Here is a 25,741-nt window from a genome sequence, read left to right on the forward strand (position 1 = left end):
ATATTAGTAACCTATAGGTGGTTACAACAGAAAACGAGGGTTGAGTAGATGCTGTTGGAATACATTGGATTTTGAAAGATCAAAACTGCCTCATATGCAGGATCAGAGAGTCTGAAAAGCAACCAAGATGGAAATGGAAGATATTCTGACAAAGGGAAGTCCGGGGAAAAGTTCAGATATTTCCTCCTCATCTGTAATATTCAGATGTCTCCAACTATTTTTGACAACCAGAAAAATGCAGATCCCTCTGTCCTTTCGAGTCCTAAGTTTTGTTTGTTTGTTTGTTTTAAATCCAGGCAACCCACTTGAAAATTAGGGTACTTAGAATGATTTCCTATATATGGACTTACACATAAAAACATAAGACCTTTTTACAGATTATTAATCATGGTAAAATTACATTACATAGAATGGACTTTACATTTTTCTGAAACACAAAATATTTATTAAGTTGTTACTATATGCCAGTGATTCTGCCTGAGAAGATAAGCCTATGTCCAAGGTTCTTCTTGGCAACATTAGAAAACATCTATCACTACGCCAAAAGAAATGAGAACTGAGACTGAATTTTTTGATAATCAGGTAACAACACAAAAATCACATATCAAAATCCAAACTCAGCTATAATACATGTAGAGGGACATTTAGAAAAATACATGTGTGATTATGATTTCCTGGTTAAGTACTAGCATATTCTGACCAATATTCATTTCATTATTTTTCCACAAACAAATTTCTGAGTTACAAGACTGTTAAGAAAAAAAGTTGGAAGGAAATAAATTAATAAAAAATTTAAAATATATACTATTTTAGTTATTATTCATTTCAAGATGACAAAATATGCCCCTATGTCATCATAAATCAGAGATATAATAATCCAAATAATCTTGAATAGTCAGTTGTTGGAAGCTAGAGGCACCGCATTCAGGCAATGAAACCTGTAAAATCAGACAAAACTATTCTGGCTTTGAATTTTATCTTTGTGCACCAGAGTTTTCCATACAAAGGAATTTAAATTGCAATAGCTTACACATCAGAAAAAGTTTTTAAAAATTATGAGATAGTCTAAAACTTTTTAAAACAATAGAAGAAAAACTCGCCTCACACCTTCAGAAAAATTAAATCAATTAATTTCTCATGGCTTTAACATCCGAAAGTATGGCTTTAAAAAGTGATGCTGATCCCAAATGCAAGGAGAGGAAGTACCTTGATAGTTCTGGCTCATACATGAATGATCATATTCATTCTCTTTTCTACCCACCTTCCACTTTTCTATGATTGCATTAAAAATAATCAAAATCACTGTTACACACAATTCCTTCTAATAGATCTCTAACAGTGCCTAGTACTGGGTTCTTTACCATTTTATGTCCATTTTATAAGCAATTGATAGATACTAAAAAGGAAAGACAAAAACAAACCAAAAATCTCTCCAACCTTCCTTATCAGACAAATGCCTGGTTCCCAGAGGACACTAGTCAGTTATGAAACAAAATATTATAATAGGGAAGAAAGACTGATAAATCACATACAAATCTCACTGTGTTCCCATTTAATCTGGGAAGGGAGTTACTACAGTGAAAAAAAAAATGGGGGTTGTGGGAAAGGGGTGAAAAGTTACAGAGAGAGAGAGAGAGGGAAAGAGAGGGACTTTTATTATACATTTGAGATTTAAAGAAAGTCAGTACGAAGAATCTAAAGGTGTTACAGGGAGTAGAGTGACAGAAAGTTCTAAATGAGAATTCCAGAAACCACAGGTTCTTAAACAGAACTGTCGTTTAAGGGAGAAATTCCATAGGGAGTTTGAATTAAGTGTCCCTGTTGTAGCATCTAGATGTTTTCTCTTTCATTAAGGCTTTGGGGTTTGAATGTACTTTGTCATGAGAAAAAAACATTAGAGCTTCATAGAGCCCCCAAAGTAAAAAGTAAGAGAAAGACGAGTTTATATAACTGGCTTTTTACATAAATATTACATCAGGATACATTTCAAGTGAAAGCTCATGCACACACACACTCTCTCTCTCTCTCTCTCTCTCTCTCTCTCTCTCTCTCTCTCTCACACACACACACACACATACACACAGTCATTCTTATTCTCTATTTTAAAATTAATTTCATGCTTAGAATATTTTTTGATTTTTCATAAAATAAATGAAAACACCTCATAATCATTTCAGCCTTATATTACCTGGAAAATTCATCACATCACAAAGGGTCACAAAGTCTTGTTTTAATGTCAGTTAAGGCACTGACAATTATGGGATGTTTTGCTGCAGCCTAGGGCAACTAGAAAAGGCCCTAGATGTTAACTAACTCCCTTCTAAACAGTCTGAGAAAAGGGAAAAAAACTGTAAGTTTCCCCATCTGTTATTTCCTTTTTTTTTTTTTTTTCTTTTTGGCTGTGGAAAAGTAAAATTATGCAAGAGCTCTTGAATGTAAAGGCTGTGTGTGCTTTTTCCCTTTTTGTCTCTGTGTACCGGTTATGTGATGTTGCGTAACTGAGTACAGAGTAGGCGGTTAGCGTTTACTATTGATTTACACTATGCTATCTAATGAATTCAGAACACCAAAAAGAAAGGAATGGGAGGGGGAGGGAGTAAAAAGAAAAAGAAAGGGACAGGGCGAGAAAAAAGAAGAAACCAAGGGGAATGAGAAAGAGCTTACTTTGAAAATTCTGATGTTTGGGATAGGTTTATTTTTACTTCTTTTAGCTCTGACTTTTGGTTATTCTTCAGGTCTCAGAAAAATGGATTTGAGCTGGTGACCCTAATATTCCAATCCTATTTCTAATGAGGATTACTGACTGGTGAATGTTTGCAAGTAAAAATGTGTCAAATTACTTGAAAGCAGTTCCACTAAACTGTCAGACTTCGCCATATGCACCTGTTTATTATTTGAATGCATTTATGAATCTGTACCTGTGATAGCCCATGCTTCTGTCCAACTAGTTTACCTATTTGCATTGTTTGAAAGATACAAAAGGTTATTGTCAGGGCAAAGGAAAGTATATTTTATTTTACCATCTCCTTTAAGAATACATAAAGAATACATTTAGAAATCTTTGAATGAGACACATATTACTTTAAAGGAAGATATACCTATTATTTGGCTGATGGAACAACCCAATATAGGATAATAAAAGAGAAATGGGAAAAATAAAGAAGAACCATAAACTAATGGACAATACTCATACAAGAAATTTAAATAATTTCTTGTGTCTCTAGAGAGCATTTAACATTTCTATCAGGACCAGTATAGATATTCCCAGTCATGCAAGGATGATTAGTACTTCCTGTGCCATAAACTGACTTTTCAAAGGTCAGGCCAGACAGTATGGGAGAAGTCATTTCTGCCTCTAGGTCTGGACCTTCCTGTACCAAAATGTCCTCCTATGGTTGAGAACAACTACAAAGGTGAATGAGATAAGCACAAATTCTCTTTATTTATTGGTCAACTAGAGAGATAGAGAAGGACTTGTTTCTTTTCTGAACATGAGTTGTAAATAGTGACTGAGAAAAATTACAGGAGTTAACCTAAGGAAAGAACAAGAATTTGGGTTTCATTTTTGATCATCCAGCTGTTTTCACTTATTTTAGTAGAAAATGTCAAAGGAATGCCTATTCCATCCATTTGCTAAACATGCTTTAAGTGCACGTGGCAAGAGCACACATTTGTATACCTAGCACCCAATACCAGTTGATCCCTTTTGTGCTCAATAAATATATCTTGACACTGTAGAGTAGTTATGGAAGAAACATCTCTGTAGAGGAGTTATGGAAGAAACATCTCTGTTGGAAAGGTGCTCTAAAAATGTCTCAGAAAAACATATTCCAATGTTTTACAGGAACTCTTACACAGTGCTACTCTATTTTTAATCTGCAGGCAAAATAATGATGTAAAGGATATTTCAGACAGTTATTTAGGAGTCAGTTGACTTCAGTTCCATTTTGTTAGAAAAAAAGCTTCACAAAAATTATAATACTGATAACATCAGCAAAGTTTTGTGTTCATTTCCACCTGCCATTTGGGGCTATTTTTTTTTTCATTTCAATCCTGGGCACGGAAAAGTCCATTTTAATTTCCATGGACACATTATAAAGGAAAAGTCATGGGATATCAACATAATTCATCTTTTAAAAAATACTGAGAAGAATGTAGCCATTTAGTAATGGAAGATAATATGGCTTTTTGTTGAGGGGCAAGGCAGGTTGAGTTTTGATTAGGTTATGCAAATTTAAATTAATAGAAGGGCAACCAAGAATGTAATGATTTCTATTTTCTTGGTCAAACAGGAGTTTTATGAGAAAAAGTAAATTCTGGATTAGAAAGTCAGAAGTGCCTTCTTTCGGTTAATTGAAGAATAAGACCTTTAGAGAAAGAATTGCAATTGCTATTTCTCAAAAATTCCAATTGAAGAGTCAACTAAAGGTGCTTGACAAAGGTAGCCATATTGCTTTTTAAAAAGTAGGGCCATCATTTTGTTAATGGTCTGGGAGTAAGTATTCACATTTCAGTCAAAACTTTAAAACTTTTTATTTTTTATTTATTTATTTTTACTTTGGCCATCCATTTAATGTAATCAGATTTAAAAACTTTCTTCAATAAGCATTCTGGCAATATGTCAACAAGATCATTCCATGTGATTTTGCATTTCAAGGATTCTTAAAACTGGATAAGAACTTGTCTGTTCTCCTCATTTTATATATGAAGATTATGAGACTCAGAATTAATTTCTTGGGAGCATATATTTTGATATAGAGCTGGGACTACTATCTAAAGCTTACAGTTCATTTTTTCACAGCCTAGACTAAATGAAAGTGTATAAATTGAATCTTATTTTAAATGCCATAGGGAAAGATTTCAAAGGATTCCTTTATTAGACAGAAAGTCCTTACATTATGTAAAATGTTCACCTCAAAGCTATCTTATACTTAATTTTTTATCTTAAATGTGAGTCGGCTGTTTAAATTGTTCCTTTTCCTCTTCCTCCTCTTCTTATTTTTTGGATCTTTGCCACCTGATCTCTCACCTCCATATCTAACTCATATCTGCATTTCCTGACTTCAAATTCTTTCTTTTCTCTCACTTTCTCATTCATTTAGTCAATTTTAGTTTTATTCTATTTTGCATAAAAATAATTCTTTTTGTTAATGGGCTTTGATATACTCAGAAATTATAAGGGAAGAAAAAAGTAATAAATTACTTAAATATCATAAGAAAATAAATTCAGTAATATGCAATAAATAGATCTTTGGTGTATATACTAAAAATGAAAAAACAATTGCAGCACAATATTGATGACTGAGGTGAACGACAGCTGTAGGATTCCTTCTAGAATGCTGAAGCCATCTAGAACCCTGTGTTCTCAATAAGGGCACTGTGTAAAGTATCTTATCAAAGGGAACAAAACTCTCTGGGCCACTCATTTTTCCACTATGCCAGGTCACCTTTCTTTTCCCTCATCCTCTTTTTTTCCCATTGCATGAATACACATATTTGAGACTGATGATGCCACAAGAGGAGAGCAGGAGAAATCCCAATGGCTTAATGTGGCTCAATGATACAGGCCAAAATCAAAATTCCAAAGAAGTTAGAAAGATATGCACACTAAAATTGCAGCTACATGGAATGTGAAGTCTGAGGACGAGAAAGGGAACTCAGACCTGAGAAAGAAATCTCTGGATAGCAGGGGCAATGACACCAGAATTATTGTAATCAAGATTGCACATTGTTTCCATTAATGAATCTTATTGTTATGGGGTTTAGAATTCAGTTAAAATGATCAGCTCTGGACTGAAATGCAGCTCCAAATATCTTACAGTGGGAGGCATTTCCCTTTTCTACTCTGCTAAAAAAAAAAAAAAAAAATAATAATAATACAGCAAATATTCAGCAATTTCAATGACTTTTTAAAAAGCTTTTTTTGTAGTTGTAGATGGACAAAATGCCTTTGTTTATTTGTTTATTTTTATGTGGTGATAAGGATCGAACCCAGTACATCACACATGCTAGGCAAGTGCTCTGCCATTGAGCTACAGCCACAGCCCTCAATGACATTTTTATTAGGATCTCACACCTTTCCCTAAAAGAGGCAGGTGCTAATTAACAAACTTAATCTACAGGAGCCAGAGTGAGTAACATACTCTAGAATGAAGGGTATTAACCTGGTGTATGAATTGGCAATAAAAGGATTTCCTATTATTTCAAAAGACTTCATGTACATCACTTCATTCCACTCTATGGATGTGAATAGAATCTCTGCAGCATTTTGTGGAAAGCTCCTCCACTCTGTTTGCTAACTCATTTTGTAGGAAAAACACTACAATTACAGGGTAGAGGAATTTCTGATGGTCTCCTTAGATCTTTTTTTCCTCATAAGCCCATTCTCTGGTGAGTATTTGATAATTAATCTTTACAATCCCTTGCTTCTATTTCTCCAGCATTGGCTACAGTGTCTAACAGCTACAGTATGATACTCTTCCATAATGGTGAAGGAGGGAATGGAGAGGAAATCACAAACATATTTTACATTAGTAGGCCAGGGAAACAGGTACTTATTGAGCATTTACTACATGTCACATATTCCATTAATGTTGTTGCATTTAATGCAAACCCATTGTGAATTAGCACTGGCCCAAGTTTTACAGATTAGCAATCTAGTGACAGATCTGGTACTATTCTGCCTAAGGACACAGAGATAATTAAAAAGTTGGGAGTGAGGTCTGAATCAGGGTTTGTGTCACTCTGGGACCCACGTGTGCTGCAATATACCACAATGCCAGGAGCAGGAGATGAAGTCATCAAACCTGAAGTTCTCCATGCCAATGGGAAGAATCACTAAAGCTCCAAACAGGAGGTGGGAAGGTAAGGAGCTCTTAGAAGATTAGTCCTTGTTTTGCTCTTAGTTTTGATAAATCTTTGGTTATTTAAAGGCAAAAACCTAAATATGTATTTGGAAAATGTTCTTTGTTTCGGAAAAGGAAATACACAATCTCCTAGGACTCTTTAAAAAATCAGACCAGATATTTTAGTGTTTTTGAAATTCCTTTAAAGATTAGTACTAGATAAAAGTTTTTAAAATATGCATATAAAAACAGATGATTGATACATTAAAACTTCAGTATCTGTGTGTGTGTGTGCGTGTGTATAATTTTTTTTCTCTTTGCCAAAATTTCTGGCAATTACTGTAAAGTTCTTGACTAAAGCTAAACAGTAAATATGTTAAGCCAGGAGAAAAGGAAGCAAATTAAAAGCAAGAAGGTTAGGTATGTACATAATTTCCTTCAGAATTTTAATTTAAAAATATTTCTTAAGCAAAAGAGGTCATAGTGCTTTAGTAGAGATTGTGTGTGTGTGTGTGTGTGTGTGTGTGTGTGTGTGTGAAGATAAAGAAGTTTTACTCTCTTAATTTGGTAAATGATTTTCATTTTTTTTTAGAGTTTTCTTTATTGAATATTTCATATAGCTATTTTATAATATTGTCTTATAAATAAATACTTGTTCAAGATAATATTAGAATTCATCAAGTAAATAACAGAAGTTTTTAAAAGTCTATAGTCTGAAACCCTGTACAGTTTACAAATTTACATATTAGTACAAACCATTCTTTCAAAATAACATAAAATAGAAAGTATACTCCATTTTACTCACACAATGACATTTTGAGGATGAATCTTACATAGCTGTGTGTGTGTGTGTGTGTGTGTGTATGTGTGTGTGTGTGTATTCGTATATATTATGCTCAAGATCATTGGGACACTTTTTTAGAAAACATTTTTTAAAAATCATAATTTGGCAAAGAACTTCACAACAAAGTAAATAATAGCCAAACAGATTTGAGAAAAGAATAATGAACATGTCTTTAGGCAATGGTAATCATCACTTTTTAGGGAGTCCTTATTTCCTTATTGCTTTGGCATTTCTTCCTCCTCCACCCCCACCCCCCCAGACTAACGTTGGATTCTTAGCAGGACAGTAGAAACATTAACTCCTGATTTAGGAGAAGCATCAAAGAGAGACCTGGAACATACTGCTGGTCCACTTGTCCCATCCCTATCAGAAAAAGCCATTGTAAACTAAGCAACAGGAAAGGTGGTAACAGCAACCACTCTGTCTGTGGTACTGGACAAAGCAGGCTATGTATCTGCACACGACTAGAGATCTCTTCAAATTTTAGCCTCTCTAGGTGCTCTTGCAACAAAGCTGGAGAAGAGATGAGATCTGTCCGAGAAATAGATGTGGCTGAGGGAAAAAGAGGAGATACTCTCCTCTTAAAAATCAAATTTAAACACATGAGTAAGATAAAACTTGCAACATTAAAAAATAAATTACACAGTTAACTTGAACCAGCTAAAAATAACTCACAATATCCTCCTTACTAAAACAAAACAAAATAGAGCAAAAACTCACAACCAATTATTTTGACTGGTGAGAACAGACAGTGATACAAAAGTAACAGATGGAAGCCCATTTTTACTCACACAACACACTCACTGAACACAACTGCAAGCGTCCGCAAGACAATAACTTAACAATGGGGACTCTGGCCTCGTGCTTCAAAATATCTCCTTCAGGTGGGTTTCCTTAAAGACTTCAGAGGGGCTTGTACAGAACAATGTAGAGTGAAAACAACCCATCTGTCCAAACCTAGAAATAAGAGAGTTGCAAATCATAGCCTGGGGACAAAAGAGATCCAGGTATCACCTTTGCCAAAGCTTTTTTCAAGACTGGGAAAGGTTTTCTTTTCTTATTTATTTTTGCTGTCTGGTAGTAGTTTTAAGGAAAAGTGACATATATATATATATATATATATATATATATATATATATATATACTCTTAAAACACTACCTGGCATCTAAAAACTTTCATAAATCAAATAATTAAAAGCAATAAATCTTCCTGCTAATTTCTCCTCAAAGTTGAAAGAAAGGTTATTTTCTTACCTTACACAGTGCCTTCTGATCTGTCAGTGTCATTCAGTCAATAATTTCAATGTCAGTTACTGATTTTCAACTCTTTTATTACAAAGACTTCAAGCAATAATGAAATGGTGCTGATCTGCTTGCTTTCACGCTATATAACGTCTATATTTATATGCTTATGCTTCTATTTGGATCTATATTTATCTGCTTTATCTGCCTACAGTGCATCTGTTTCTCGTACACACAGACATATATTTATATATATACACATACTGTATATATATATGTGTGTTATATATAAACACACATACCACGAAAAATGTATGAATGTATGCTAGTGTGCTTACTTCAACAACTGTGTAGGTGCATAAATAGACACATGACAAATACACAAAGCACATAAATGTAACATGTAAACATAGTTGCACAGGGAAAAGCATAGCTTAACCACAGCCCTGTTTGTCAAACTTGGCTGTAGACCTTGAGACTCACACACGGTTGTATGACATGTCATTAACTACTCTGAGAAAAAATGTCTTCTGAAGGTAAAACTGAATGAGTAAATAGGGACCAGGCATTCCCACTCACTCATTTTAGAGAGGAGGAAACTGAAATAGTAAGAGGTAAAACGCAGAGTTTACAGCTTTATAGTGGCAGAATTGGGAGTGGAACCTAAGACTCGCTCGCCTTCTAGATAAAAGTTCTTTCCATTATGCCAAGCTGAAATGATCAATTTCTTTTTTCAAACAGAATGGTGTTATTTTCTAATTGCTATTCTTTCCTATTTTCCCTGTCGTTGCTACATGTAAGCAATCAATGTTCACTGAGGGTCAGGTGCTACTCTAAGTACTGTACATGAACTTCATTTAACCCATACAATATGTCTATAAAGTAGGTATTATTACTCATTTCTATTTTACAGATTAAAAAAATTAAGTGTGGTGACTTAAACAACTTACCTGAAACTACATAGCTAGTAAGGAGAAGGCATGATGTTCAGGGGCTATACTTTTCCCACTATACTAGGATGTCTTCTTGATATGTATTGGAATGTCATATCAAACCCCCCCTCCACCACAGTCTAGGATTAGTGGTGTGTGCCACCATGCCTGTCCTAACAATCTTATAAATCTGATAACTACTCTGTTTCAGGATATATAATAAGCCTAAAGCAGAGGTTCTCCCAGACTAAGCAGAAAAAAATAAATAAATAAATAAAGGGCCATGAGGGAGGTATCGGCTACCTTTCCCTAGTAAGTATCCCATATCCTCCACTAGAAAACTGAAATATTCAAAATTCAGGTCAAAAACTTTGCCCCAAGGGTAGTCTTACATGATTTAAAGTCTTAATAACTTGTAGTTTACGAACATTTTATGTCTTTTTCATCAAAGGATTAGAGAAAGCTGATAATACTGATTCAGATGGGAAATAGGGGCCAAGAAGGCAAAGAGAAAAAAGCAAAAGGAACAAAGAACCAAAACCCAGCTCTTCTTCTTCCTCTCTCGAGCAATTCTTCCAAAACAAAGACCCAAAGAAAAAGTCCAAAGCTCATTTTGTCCCACTCAAGGGTTAAGGACAAATTCAGAAAAAAAAAAAAAAAAAAAAAAAAAAGATGTCTACATATGGCATGCAATTTTGTACAACTCTCTTCAGATAGTAACCAGTTGAGTCATCCCAACACAGAGTTTTACACTTTGGTCGGTTAATGCAGAACCCAGTACCAGGAGATGCCATGTGGATTTGCGAAACTCCCTGGGGCATACTGCAACCATAAGCCAAGGCTGGGAAATTACACTGATCCATACATGCAGCTCTTCATCTGTGACATATTGATAATTACTCTTTATTTGTGAATTAAATCCAAGTTATAAAAATAATTTTCAGACATTTGTCACGAATGGTACATTTTACTTAACTCTTTCAGATCATCATCTAGCCCCTATCTATAGGAAATGGGAGCTATGATGCTATAGGGCCTGATAGTATCAAAAGAGTATGGCTTGAGGGAGAGAGACAGGTTTTCCACTTATTATTAATACAGCTTTAATCGTGTCACTTAAAGTGCTCTGAATCTTCATTTCATCAACTGTGGAATAAAGAACAAAAGTAATATTTTTGCAGGACCATCATAAAGAATAGAGATAGTCCCAGCACAATGTCTCCCTCACAAAGGGGGGCATTAAATATTAATTGTTATATGTTTAGGAAGGCCACTTGGCTGTGACTTTCTATTGTAGAAACTGTACGAAACTCTCCCAGGAGTAACATGAGATGAGAGGTACTTTTTATCCTGGTTTAATCAAAGATGAACTTTTTGGTGATCAGGTATGTTGCAAGTAAAGATGAAAATAAAAGCATTTCATAGTGTAACATTTTCAGTAGAAGATCTTAAGGCACTTCACTTTCATGATTACTGGTCCTGTCACTTAAAAATTAGGCAAAATGAAGCTCTGAGATAGACTCCCCCAAATCAATAATAATAATAACAATAATAATAATAATAATAAAAATAGTAGTAACCAGCAGGCCAGCAGGGGTAAACAGAATTTCTGTCTCTTAACATCTAAATCCCATAGTGTCCAGCTGAGTAATGCTACAAGGTCACAGATACAAAGGGCCATGTTTTTCCCAAAGCTCTGTGAGATTATTCACTGAGGCCAAAAACATTAGGTAATGCTGTGTACATCTGCTGAGATAACGAGGGCAAGTCAGGGTTAGGTCAGGGTTTAGGTTAGGGGTGGGGTGAAGAGTGGCTTTTAGATCAAGTGATGAGAGCAGTTTAATTTAGGAAAAGAACAAGCCATACAATATTTAAAGTAAGAGGAAAGAAAAGGGGAGACAACCACAACCAAGAGAAGGTGGGTGGGAACATAGTCCCTGTGGGGCCAAAATGGGTAACCATGCCTCAAAGAGGCCACCCTCCCACTTTACACACTGGGAAGTGAACAAAAAAGCCCAGGGTGCAGCATAAATCCTGCTACCCCAATAACACACACAGATGTTCCACCATTGTTTTCTTTTATGCACATTTTAATTAAGAGATCAGAATCAAGCACTAAAATGTTATTAAATGGCTTGTTTACATTTTCACTATATGTCATTTATTATGCATTTTCAGAAGGACTATTTGGAACTTTCATGTCACTTCTACAATTGTCCCAGTAACTCACATCCCTTTAGCTAATTAAGTGTGGGAGGACCTTTTCAGTCAAAGCACTAGGAGAGGCACTCTCACTTCTTTAATTCACAATCAGACAATCCCCACCACACTTGCTAACAGCCTGACAAACTACATTCAGTTCTCCAACACAGCCTAAGGTCCCAGGTCCATGCAGCCTTTCTGATTTTTCATGCCAGGCCCAATTTCAAATATTCTCCCATTTTCCTCCAAGAATACAGTCTGTGTACCCATGCCATGCCTTTTACTAAGCAGTTTGAAAGTCTTAGGAACTCCAAGACAGCATGGAGGAAACTGCTAGGGGCTTAACAGATTCCCTCAGAGAGCACACAGTGGGAGAAGGTGTAGAATTTTTCTCTTCCACCCCTTTGTCTATTTCTAATCTGCTACTTGCTCCCGTTTATCCCATCAGGATTCCCTTACCTTCTCTTTATTAATCTAGGGTTGAAGTTAATACTCACACTTGCTCTTCTCCCAGATGTCAGGGGTATCACGACTTTTTCAGAGAATCCACCTTCATGTGTGGATCACAGTGTCCTGCAGTCTGTCTGCACCATAGCCTAAGTACTTAACCATAGGGCATTGTCCTGAAAGTCCACAATTCATATTAGGCCTTATGAATCATGGTACATGGGATTGTTAAGGGCTCAGAGGGCAGAATTTGTGTCTCACACATGCTCAGTTCAGTGCCTAGCACATCATGAGTTCTCAATTCAAGTTAGAGAGGTAAAGCTTTTTCTTTCTTGCTCTTGTCTGCTCTGCAGGATAAACAGAATGCTTGCACACAACAGGCATGAGAAAGGAACACATTCTAATCTTATTGTCACTTTATATTACTTAAATATTATATTATTATATTGCCTCAGTTGCAGCAGTGTTTTGGTATCTCTATGTATAACCTTGAGTAAGAGTAAATTAAGTCTGCTACAACTGGTGAACCAAACAGGACTCGGAGAAGAACAAGTTTTGAATCAGTTCATTTGGGAAACATTAAGATACAATCATAGAAAAAATAAAATTGGTACAGTGCTCTGGAGCACATCTTATCAATATGTGTCATAAACTTAAAAAGATATTAATACTGTTGACCAGAAATTTCATCTCTAGGAATGAAATTTCTACGGGAAATAATCAAAGACCTTTGCGAAAATTTAGAAGCGAGATTTTTCATGATGTTACTTGAAATGGTGAAAAACTGGGACTCTTACTGATAATAAAGGATTGATTGAATAAATGATAGTACATTCATTTACTGGAATACTATGCAGTTATTAAAAATAATATTTTGGATACTGCTTAATGATGTGAAGACTTTTTTAATAAGAGAAAAAATGTATTTATAAAAGTCTTCCTTCCCAAAAGACTTAAAAAGTGACTTTCTCTAGGCTTTTTTGTTCCTAGCAGTCTTCCCTCTCATGTTTTTATAAAAAGTGTCACATTCTAAAATCTTGAGTGTTTGGAAACATGTAGTTATAATAGATACTCGATCTCTTAAATAAATAATACTTCAATAACCCTGTGATTTTAATCTTAGGCTTCTACTTACAAAAATATCAGTGGGCTGTGAGTTAATGATAGGGAATATCTTAATTTGGAGAAGGGCTTCTGAACCTATTTTTCCATAATCCTAAATTTTGCTTTTAATTTAGGCTCCTTAGCATAATTAGTACCATTATATTATTTAGGCCTACTGCATAATATTTTGGCTTTTTGAAAACTTCCAAACTGTAGATTTAACTAATGCTGGATCTGCTTAAGAAGTGTTGATGCTATAGAGAATAAACAAGGCACACAGAGTCCCAGTCATTTAGGAAAATAAGGATGAACTCAGTTTAATGCAGTCTAATTCCCTCAGTGGTATTTAATATGAAGATCATGGTACTTTTCATTTCTGCAGTTCCTTGTAAGATACCCACCATTTCCACAGCTCTTACTACCCCTACGCCCATATCCAGTCATACTTGATTGTGCAGCAGACTAAAGCAGAAAGAAAATGGAGGAACTATGACAAGCCACATGTGATCCCAAGTTATAAGACAGGAAAATGATACAAAGTAAGTACTAAATGAAAAATCAGTTATGTGGAAAAACGTTGAATGTGTTAAAATGTGTTAAAAATCAGGGACTCCTGCTACAAGAAACAGCTCTACTTATGGCTCCAGGACATTCAGGAATACTAACCCTAGTTAGGAATCACAGCTTTAGGAAGGAGGAATGTTCTGAAACAGGCTGCCTTTGGAAAAAACAAATGCCAGGCCCATTCCAAGACCTATATGAAAGATTTCCAGAAGTGATACCCAGGCATGTGCATTTTGAACCCCAAAAGCAATTCTGAAGTACACTAGAGCAGAGAACCGGTGAGCTACAGAGCAAGTTCAAATCCCTTAATTCTAGCAAACTTTTATAAATTTACCTGACCTTTAACTTCACAAACACAAATTCTGGTTATCCTGGGACATCTTTACTTTTCAACTTTGCTCCTCCACAAAGAGAAAGCTAGTTTTTGTATTTGTACATCTGCTATGACTTCTTTTCTGGAATGCCCTACCTGCTCCTACTTCAAATCTTCCCCACTTTCAAAACTGGGTTCAAATTTTACTTCACTTATATCTGATATGGATTTCCCCTACATTAAAAAGTTCAGAATATTTGTCTTTCCCCTCTGACTTATATCATTATGGAAATAATAGTACATTGTTTACAGATAATAAACCATACGTCCTCAGAAATAATTCATATGGTCCTCTTGGTACTTCTTTGCCATGTACACCAGGGATTTTCAAAGACTAGCAGAATGAAAGAAACAGCACTTGTATGTTCATCATTAAATAACACAGGGCATGTGTATTTATCTACCAAAACTGCTCACTGTCCATTCTTTGCTTCCTGCACCCTTACATTCTAAATATAGTACACATGCAGAAATAAAAACACAGTGAATCTCTAACTCTAACCCTCCTCTGAGCTCCTGTGCATATATCCAACCACCTAGTACATCTCTTGACTTAGATAAGAAGCTCCAAGACAATGTGCCTGTTTTAGTCAGCTTTTCTACTGTATCTAAAGTCCTGACAAGAACACTTTTAGAGGAGGAAAAGTTTATCAGGGGACTCACGGTTTCAGAGGTCTCGGTCCATAGACAGCTGGCTCTATTCCTTGGGGCTCAGGGTGAGGTAGAATATCATGGTGCAAGAGTATGGCAGAGGGAAGTAGTTCACTTGATGATCAGAAAGCAGAGAGACTCCATTTGCCAGATACAAAGTACATACCCAAAGGCATGACCCCCCCCAGGAACCCACTTCCTCCAGCTACACCCTACCCACTTTCAGTTGCCACTCAGTTAATCTCATCAGGGGATCGAGTCACTGATTGGATTAAGACTTTCATAACCCGATAATTTCTTCTCTAAACCATCTTGCGTTGTCTCACACATTAGCTTTTGGGGGACACCTCACATCCAACCATAACAGTGTACTATATCTAAATCATGCTTATCTCTTCCCCCAAATCTGTTAATCTCCTCATATCTCACACAGCTCTCTACACCATGAAGTTAAAGATACTGCCCTTTATCCAGTGGCTCAAGTGAAACACCTGAGACTCGCTGCATCTCTTTCATCTGTACCACATCAAGTTCTTCAGCAACTGCTGTCATCCCAACCCTCAAATTAGGCAGAACTGAACTATTTTCCACTCCCCACTGCCATTGCCAGTGATATAACTGGGCTACCACAATAATGCCTAAGGCCTCTTCCTGCCCCACCCATGACCCGGTTAGTCTATTCTCCACAGAGCAGTGACAGATTTCTTTTGATCCATAAATAAGAACACATATCCTTTTTAAAACCCTATTACAGCTTCCTGTCAATCTCTGAGGTGGCCTATGTGTTCTGGTTCCTACCGAGCTATATGATCATTTCTCACTTAACTCCATTTGAGCTACAGATTTCTTGTTCTTCCTGGAATATTTCAAGTACTTTACAATCTTCATTTCCTCTGCCTAAAATGTTCTCCCTCCTGGTCACCACATGCTTAGTTTCTTCTCATTATCTAGCCTTTTTCAGATTTTTCAAATGTATTCTCCTCAATAAGATCTTCCCACTCTACCCTATTTCAAATAGCACTTTTTCCATAGTTTATCCCTACTTTCTACTTGCTTGCCCTATGTTGTTTTCCTTCTAATTATTTCTCAGGATTGAAATGATTACTTAATTTTTTGTTTACTTAATTTTTTGCTGTCTCTTCTACTATAAAGTAAGTTTCTTAGGGAAATTTTTTTGAGTTTTCACTGTATTCTCAGAATTAGAACAATGTCAGAAACATTGTAAGTTCTTGATAGCTACTAAATAACTGAATGTATAAGTAAAGTATGACAGCACTTATAAATGTCATCTCAGGCACTATAAACTTTGAATAGAAAATATTTTTTCTTAAAGATGCAAGGATGCTCTGGATTGTTCCAGAGGTCTATATTCTTTACATCTGACTGCACAGGCCAGTGTTGGAAACTTGCTAAACAGTATAGTGCAGGTCCTAAAATACAATTCTTAGGATGAATAAAGTCAAATTCAACAATTTAAAATATGATCTCCTTCAATTTTTACAAAGGAGAGGATTTTCCCATGCTAGCCAGTCCTGGTAAATTAGGGTTTGAGCCTGTGCTTCAAGAACTCCCAATCTAGAAGGGGAAATAAGGTATTTTTTTGTAAAATTACCAAGTATAGCTCATCTTTGTATCTACAATGTTCATAACACTGCTGAGCAGAGAACAGAGCTTCAATAAATATTTATTAAATAAATGAACAAACTGATCCGTGAAACAAACAACAAAATTTTAAGTGCTTTTCTCCTATCTCTAAGCTTTATGTTAGTGTTGACTAATCTCAGTGAATAAAACAACTGCCTCAATTAGACATATGTAATATAAAATTCATTCATACAACTTTCCTTCATATATTGGATTAAAATAATCATGGTGTAGGACCATGTGTTAGATCTCCAGGTCTTAGTACAGTGTTTGTGTAAAAGGAGGGAAAACTCCAAAGCAAAGGAGAGAAAGAAGTTTAGAAGTCCTGGCACCAATCAGTGAGTCTTAAATAATGCCAGTCTGCCATGATTATCAGATGTTAGGTGATGAGAACCATGCCAACTAACATATGGATTCTTACCCTGTTTTTATGTAAGACTTGAGCTCTAAAATTATTTCCTGAATACAGGAGATCAGAGCTGATGCTGATTATTTACTAGGAGATTGCTACTTTCTGGAGTACTGCTGATCAAAGTGATAGACACACGATGTACAGAAATCTACACCTTTAACTCAACCCTCTCTCAGAGTTAGGTAAAATTCTTTAGTAAGTGGATGTTATATAAAGGAGTTCCCTACCCAAATATATTTGTTTGACAAATATGGAATTCTTTTAAATACAAGAAGCAAACACAGAGGTGATAAAATATATAACACAAACATCAATTCAATATGCCTTGTGAGTATTCATCATAGTTGGGGTCACCAACTGCCATGATTGCCTGAGACTGAGGAGGTTCCTGGAACTTGGGATTTTCACAAAGTTCTAGGTCAGTCAAGACAAGTCACTTGACTTAATAATGGCATAACTTGCTAAGTTAGTTATTGAATATTCATATTTATCGATATGTAAGTTCTATAGCTATATGTAGAACACATAACAGACAAGTAGGCATTACTAGGCTATAAATAAAAGAGGATTAGGAATTAATCAGCTGTGTTGTCTTAGTACACCATATGAAGTACAAATCCCTTCTCCTTTCATTTCCTCTCTACTTCCCTGCACTTTGTTAGACTTTTTATTTATGTTTTAAAGCTATATGCTAATATTGATTTTATTAAGTCAAAGACATTAATTTGGGGGTATCAAGACAACTTCCTTGTCTTCAGAAGAAAGGGAAAAGTGAGAAGCAGCAGTAGAGGCTGGTCTCAACGCATAGGTTCATCTATTTTTTATATCACCAAATGTGAATTATGATGGTGATGTCATTGTAAGGAACTAAACCCATGAAGATAAAACTTCCAAAACAAAGGCAAGATATATGATACTACACAGCCTGAATTCTGCTGAGATACTTATTATAAGACCAACTGTGACAGACACTTGTGGTCTCCTCATGATTCTTAGGAGCACTTACAAGCACTGACTTTAAGAAGGTTCCTGAATAGTAGCTAGTCTTTGGGTACAGAATAACCTTCAAAATTTGTGTTAGTACAATATAAAAAACACTGAATTTTCCAAAGAGTTTACAATGCTAGATTTTAAACAGTGAAGGGTAATATCTTTCTAAATATCTCTGGTCAGTTGTAGCAACTAGACCTACTTTTGAGGCTCCATTTCTTTCATGTCTTTTAAATTTAATGATAAAAAAGAAATATCTAAATACATAATACACATGAAACAGTGAAATTAGGAAAAAAATTCTATTTGATGTGTGTCTGTTTTTTTTAAGTTCTCATGACTAAAAAGATCAACAGTTAGCTACATTTGTAATATTTATGCCTCCCAGACTCAGTGTAATGAGTTTCATCTCTGATCGAATTTTTATAACTGACTTTCATTTACCTGTGAAATAAGTAATAGAAAGCCTTGGTAGGTTCTTGTCCTAAAGAATCAGATGCAAAAGTTAGTTCCATCACAAGGAATATAAGGAGGAAAAAAAAAATATTCCTCTAATATGCAACCACTGTATTCCTCTGCTTTTTGCAGCAAAGGGAAGCTGTGGTTTTAGATACAAATACTGAAATAAGTATAGAACTGATTAATCAAAATCTGAAACTCATATTCTTCAGCTCTCTGCTTCATGAAACCCCAGTGTGTCCTCTTAACTTCAGCCAAGTGCCCAGTTAAGAGAATTCTTCAACGAGATGAACATGTTGCAGAGCAAGGCTTTATCCTAATTGATAGTTTTAAAAAGCCCAACCTACATGCTGTTGAGGGCTTTGGTTACATAGGTAAGCAAAATAGAGAAGACATGACTTCCTCCATTAAACTGGCTGGAACCCAGGTTATACTAATTCAGCCTAAATAGAAAACCTCTGCTTTTCAATCCCTTTGTTCTCTTGGATGTCACAGCTTCCTGCTCTATTCGCTTCCTTTTATAGTCTTCCCTCACCAAGCATTTCAGGAAAAAAAAAAAAAAAAGCTAAATAAAGATCACAGCCTGTTCCATTGTGTCCCCTTCTTCTTCATCATCTTCTTTTCCATTTGTGCAATGTTGTGGCACCTATTAACTACCAATGTTTTCAGAATGACATTATACAAGGTGCAGGCTGTACCACTGTGCCCTAAAAATATCAACAACTGCATTAGTCTCACAATAATTAATGGCAGGCATTATGCAAATGACAACTTTTTCGCTGCAAAATAATGACATTTCTTCATTTTGAGCAGAGTTATGCAAAACAATGAATTTAGGATGATAAATCACACAGGAGAATTAAGAAAGCCATAACGTTCCTGCCCAGGCAGGCAGAAAGATAGACAGACCAACAATTTAGAAGACATTGTTTGTTCTCACACCACTATAAAAAATCATAGCCAGTCGGCCATTAATGTGTGTGGTTTTTTTTTTTTTTTCCTTCTCCCCTTTAGGCAACAATGCATAAGGGGATGCTAAATTCTAGCAATTGGATCATTACAAGTCACAAGCAAATTTTTCTTTATTAACCTTAATAAGTCATTCACTCAGAGACTATAGTCATCAGGCAAATAAAAAGTATCACATGCCATTCTGCTACACATTAACTAATTCCTTATGCAAACATCACAACATATAGCAATTACTGCCGCTCAAAAAAACAAAGTCATTTTCAATTTATTTTATTGCTTTTATACTTGGCCATTTCCTGTAGCACATTATCGTTTCTTTCCATAACAACCCGAGGTGGAATGGAGGAGAATTTCAGTAGCAATGAGCCCTTCCTCTAGCCATGTTTGTCATACCTTTTTCCCCACCTGGGGCTGCTAAGTAAACTTAGGGATAGAGTATGTGTATTCTCCTTCACAGTAAATCTCTAATAAGCTCTAACAGGAATGGCACATTCAGCTCCTGTCCCTCTGGCAAAGAGCATAGGGGGGTAGGCAGAAAGGCCCGGGTCTGACTGTCTCCCACATTTGCTACCATAATGCTGGAAGCTTTCCTGGATTCAGTAAAGCAGGGTAAAAATGCAAGTCTAGATTTGCCACTAACAGGTGAACATTACAGTCATACATGCAATATTAACTTGAGAGATGCACATTATGGCTAATGAGAATTATGAGGCTAGTTCGTCTTGCTTCACTCAGCACATAACCTGTGCCTTCCAGAATTTTAAATGAAAAGCAATAATAAATATTGAATGCCCCCTATCTCTTTCCATTGTTAAATAGAATCTCTTTTTAATTTTGTGTTTAATTCTATACCACCCTTTGTCCAAAAATCCCAGGATGTGAAGCAAACACTAAATGAAACTTGCACATAACCAGTAGATTTTTTTTTTTTTTGGCCCATTTTACAGACTGACAAATGGATTCTGAGTAACTAGGGGCTTTACGTGAAGTTGGACAAGAAAATAGATTAGATCGACTGTCTCTACAGTATTCTAACCTCAGAGGCCCGTGGCCTCTTTCTCATAATTATGAGTACTCTTTCCTGCTGGTAAACAATTATGTTGAAAACAGCCTGTACATGTCCCTTTTCACACAATAGAATGATCATCTCCCCCTATTCTCTTAAATTCACAATCCATTCCCTTTTTAAGGTAGAACATTTCCAAAATACACACGGGAAAAGCTCCCTTTTCAGTTTCTCTTCCTGAAGGTAATAACATTTTGCAGTTCTCCTTAAATAAAATCCAGCCCATGCTGGATCAATAAGAATGATGCCCATTTCCCTAATGGCAGCCGATTGCCATTTGCTATTCAAATCAGACTAGATAAATTACAGTACATGCCAGGGAACAGGCCAGTGAATTAAGACAGGCCTCCAGAGGACCAGCGATATTATTAATCTTTTAAGACACTATCATATTTCTTCTTGACAGTGTGCGTAGACTCACAGACACACTGCACCCAGATTGAAATATCAGCTGCTGAAAAAAATCAATAGTGTTAGAAACACAATAATTTTTGGTCTGCAGGGCCTACACTAAGCAACACTTGTACCCTTCTCTGCCATCTTTTCTCCCACTTCCTATTTTCTATTTTCCCCTCCTACCTTTTTGCTCTTCCCTTTCTATTCTCTGGTTTTAAAAGCTTATGAGCCCAAAATGACAAGATATTATGAAGGAGTTTCAACTGCTAACACTTGCCATTGTAGTTAGAGTGGTGGTTTTCCATAGGTTGTCTGAAATGCAATTTCACTTGTAGGGCAAAATGTTTTGGTGTGGGATAGTTCTTCCTTTGCCCTTAATACAGACCCCCAACCCTTGTGTGCTTGGTTCTGTTTTATAAAGACAGATATTTAGGGAACTGTTCATTACAAAAAAAGTTCCAGGGAAAGTGGAATTCAGGGAAAAAAATATAATGGAAACCTGGATCAGAAATGAAAAGAGATTCTTCCAAGAATGAAAGGAAGAAACTCAACAAAGGACTACAGGGGAGGTGGATGGAGAGCAATCCAGGCTGGGAAGAAACTTCCAATTATATGAAGAAAACTTGTGTTAGACCCTGCCTCTGTTGCCGTGCACTGTGATTCTGCCAGCTACTTTACCTTTCAGAGCCTGGGTTTCCTTATCTGTTGAATAAAACAGTACAGTCACTTATTTGACAGTGTTCTTATGAGAGTTAACTAAAAAGTGTGCTTTCTAAACAACAATGTGCTTGGTAAATGGTTAAGAATGACATAAATTTTGTTTCTACTAAGAGGGATTTCTGTAATATGTCTTACTATTTCCTGGCATAGCACCAGAATATCATACAGGAACTTTAGATATTATCAATAAATAAGAAAACTCATAAATTTTATTTACAGACATATTACTGGTAGCTGGTAGAACCTTAACTAGATAGACCAAGAACTGTTGAATCTTACTTAGCCAATATCTTTTATTTTTTACCAGATGGATTTTGCATTTTCCATATCTCTTTCTACTCCAGAATTGAGGCTTTGATTCCTGTTCATGTTATTTTTCAACTGCGGAAGCAGTTTAAACAAACACATATAAAACAACAACTAAGACAAAAAACCAAAAACATAAAGCTCATCATTATTTGTGTATCTTCATGAGACTCTCTTGATCTCATGTTTTTCACCACTTGTTTCTCATTTTTATTCTTCCCTTCTTAGCAATATTCATTGAAATAAACTGTCTGCATTTGCTACTACATCTTCACTTTCTATTCTTTCCCCAACTTTCTCCAATGGGTCTTTTATCCATTCCACTCTATCCTATCTATTATTGCCAAATCCCAAGGTCACATTTTTATTCTCATCTTACTCAGCTTCTCAGCAGCAATTTAACGTGGTTAACCACTTCCTCTCACTTAAGGCACTGTGGCTATCTTCTGGGACACCTCTCTTTCCAGTTTTTCCTACCACCTTATTGGGCACTTAAAACCCATTTAACTCTCATCAAATTTGAAATCTGTTACTAGTCATTCATTCTCAACATACTTCTGACTTGGGATAATCACAGCATTTGGTAAAACAATGAATTCTTAGAAGGGCTATGAGATATCCACGTTTTGAATGTCTGGCTTTAGGACTTTCAAATACAGAATACAGAAGAAAACCCAGCTCTTGATTTGGCTTAATGCTTGTTTATTCCACATAACTCATGGCAAAATCCATAAACTACTTTTGAATATTCATAAGTAATCCATTATCTGGAAATTTCCCAAATGGATGGATATCTACATATAGGCAAAACAAAGCTACCTATCACTGTGTCAAAACACAGTGAAGACCCAGTGTATCTTTATGGCACAGAATTTCAGAGAGATGTCTATATTAAATTTGATACACATATGTACATCTTCATAAGTCTACCAGATTTAATAAATTGCTCCATCCAGTTTCTTCCAACAATTATTCCTTAAGATCAACATGGCAAGAAATCAAGATGAAAACCATTCCCAAGTGAACCAAAGTAATCTCAGTATGTTTTCAGAGCTAGGTCATACCCTTGGCTTCTGGTGAAAGCATGAATACCTATTCTATGAACACAGGATGTCCTCTTGTATTCTGTCTTCTCATGTCAGATGGAGCTAAAGTTCATTTTTGTCTCAGGAGAAGAAACAGTCCTTCCTGACTTAGAAAATGAATGGAGGGCATTACCTGACACAGTGATTTCTTCCCCCAAGTCTGACTCATTTTTGATCACATTGTAACACATAAAAGGTCACTGACACTACAAAATATCACAAGCTAGCACAGGGTTGATCAAAGACAAAAATCATCTACATATAATATTGCAGAGAATCCCAAGAACTTATTTTCAATGTGATAATTCCTAGAAAACAAATAAGGGTCATTTTCTTAAGGGGAAAAAAAAAAAAGGAAAAAGAATGTTGTCATCATTTGCAGGCTACTTGCCACCCAGGGGTAGATTCTAGCTTGTTTCTCTGTTTAAATTCTTCCACAGAGTTAGTGTGCCAGGCCCTTACACAATTTTTTTCTTTTATCTAGACTAAAACAAATATTTCATTTGAAAACCTATCAGCAAAATTCTGAGTTAATACTTTAAATACATATGTTGTTGTTGTTATTATTATTAATATTATTATTAGTTTAGTGTGTGAGCTGTTCCACCAAGTTAAACTTCAACCATATTAATCCAGGGGAAAATTCTCTGATTATCAACTAACATTTTGTAAACAGTTATCTCATGGGTTAATTATTAACTTGAAAATTTTAACTCAAAACTCCAAACAAGCAGGAGGAGCCAAAAGACCAGGAAGAAGGAATAAAGATTTTGCTGCTTCTGGTTATGTAAGACAGGAACACAATAAAGAAAGGGAGCATTTTAGTGGTAGCTGGATGATGCATAGAAAACTTGGGATGAGCGGGGTACAGATAAAAGCAAGTAAGGAGCCTGAAAGACACTGGCTGCTTATCATCACAATCTCAAAACAGAACAATGAGGTCAGATATCATGGGAACGAAAATTCAAGGAGATAGGAAAATGTCCAAAGAATAGAGGGAAAATAAACGTGTGTGCTTCAAGAACAGGGACATCTCTATCATGTTTTAAACCAACAGAGATAAGACACCCAAATGCAAGGCTCGCTGGCCTCTGCTGCCTACCTGCTACTGAACCTCACATGTAGCATTCTAGAGTCACTCTCCTACTAAAAACAATGAAAGGAAGGCTCATCTGCCTGGCTTGTTTTCATTTAATAGTAAAACAAGGTCAAAATGTCTCCCTGCAGTCATGGCTTGTTAGAAAACATGATTTCAAGTTCTAAGCCATCACCTAACTGTCCATTAATTCATCCCAAGTTAATAAAACTACATCATCTAAGGAGAAAAAATAGTTATAGGTAGTAGGTCAAGTCAGAAAGGCTTTCTGAACCTTAATTGCTTTACTGTAAATATTGTCCTCTGCTTTGGAATTTTAACTCAAAATTTTTAAGGACATTCACATATATTCAGATAATTTGCATAATCTTGATATCTGTGATGTAGGGTAAGGTGGATATATTTTTAATGCTGTTTCAGAAAGGTTAATAACTATTAAGATTCTTCCTGTTAGTATGTTAACTATCAGAAAAAAAAATCAAAAATTCCTAGTGAGGATCACTTAAGGAAGATTCTTGTTCCCCCTATAAATGTATAAAGTGAGGTCAAATAATATGTTACCTATGAAAGAGGTGAGATTAGAAGAAAACAACAACAACAAAATATATATATAATTACAGCATGAAAAGTCCTTAGATATATATGTATATTTTGTTTAAACTCAAGAAGTTTGATACAATCCTTTATACTATTTTCATATTTTTCTTACCTCTTTAATACACAAAGTCATACTTTTAAAAAAATATTTAGACAATATAGACTATACCTTGCACTTGTAAAACGTTTCAGTTTACAAAATATTTTCACAGAGTTATCATTTTCTTTCAGCAGGTCCTATAATCTTTGTTCTATAGATATGCAACTAGCACTCTAGCAGGGAAGTACATGTTGCAGAATGAACTTGAACAGAGGACATGGGACACATTAGCAGTCTTGTTATCCATGTGAACATGTCACATGATAGAGTAGCAGTGTGATTGCAGAAATAGAAAGGCTGTATGAGGTAGTGACCAGAGAAGAGGACCACAGAGGGAGATAGTCAAAATAATTTGAAAGGAAATATAGATAAGTATTAGGAAAAAAAAGTGCAAAATCTAGAATAATTCATAGGATAGAAAAATGATTTAGAACAAAGAAGAAATTCCAAATTCAGACCAATTATTCACTTGACATATATTAATTGTATACCAGTTATGTTTGTATTTCTCTGATAGATGCTATTGGGCAAATAATAATGTGTATGGAGATACTAATATGTGCTTGAAGTAGTAATTATTGAGAATAACTATAATACAATGATATTGAGATATTTAAGATGAAGGTTTAGAGAACATGCCATCTCTTCTACCTTGGATGACAATGGAAAGTTTGACTGTAATGAAGAAAGTGTA

At 35.5% G+C, this 25,741-nt stretch overlaps 1 long non-coding RNA gene across 3 annotated transcripts in view; it reads right to left on the minus strand.

The window, feature by feature from the left end:
* LOC306670646 overlaps window positions 1–25,741 on the minus strand; it is a 667,486-nt gene that overhangs the window by 189,694 nt on the left and 452,051 nt on the right. The gene's annotated exons all lie outside the window — the stretch shown is intronic.

Source organism: Sciurus vulgaris, assembly GCF_902686455.1.
Source record: "Sciurus vulgaris genome assembly, chromosome: 10".
In the NCBI taxonomy this organism is placed as follows: Eukaryota; Metazoa; Chordata; class Mammalia; order Rodentia; family Sciuridae; genus Sciurus; species Sciurus vulgaris.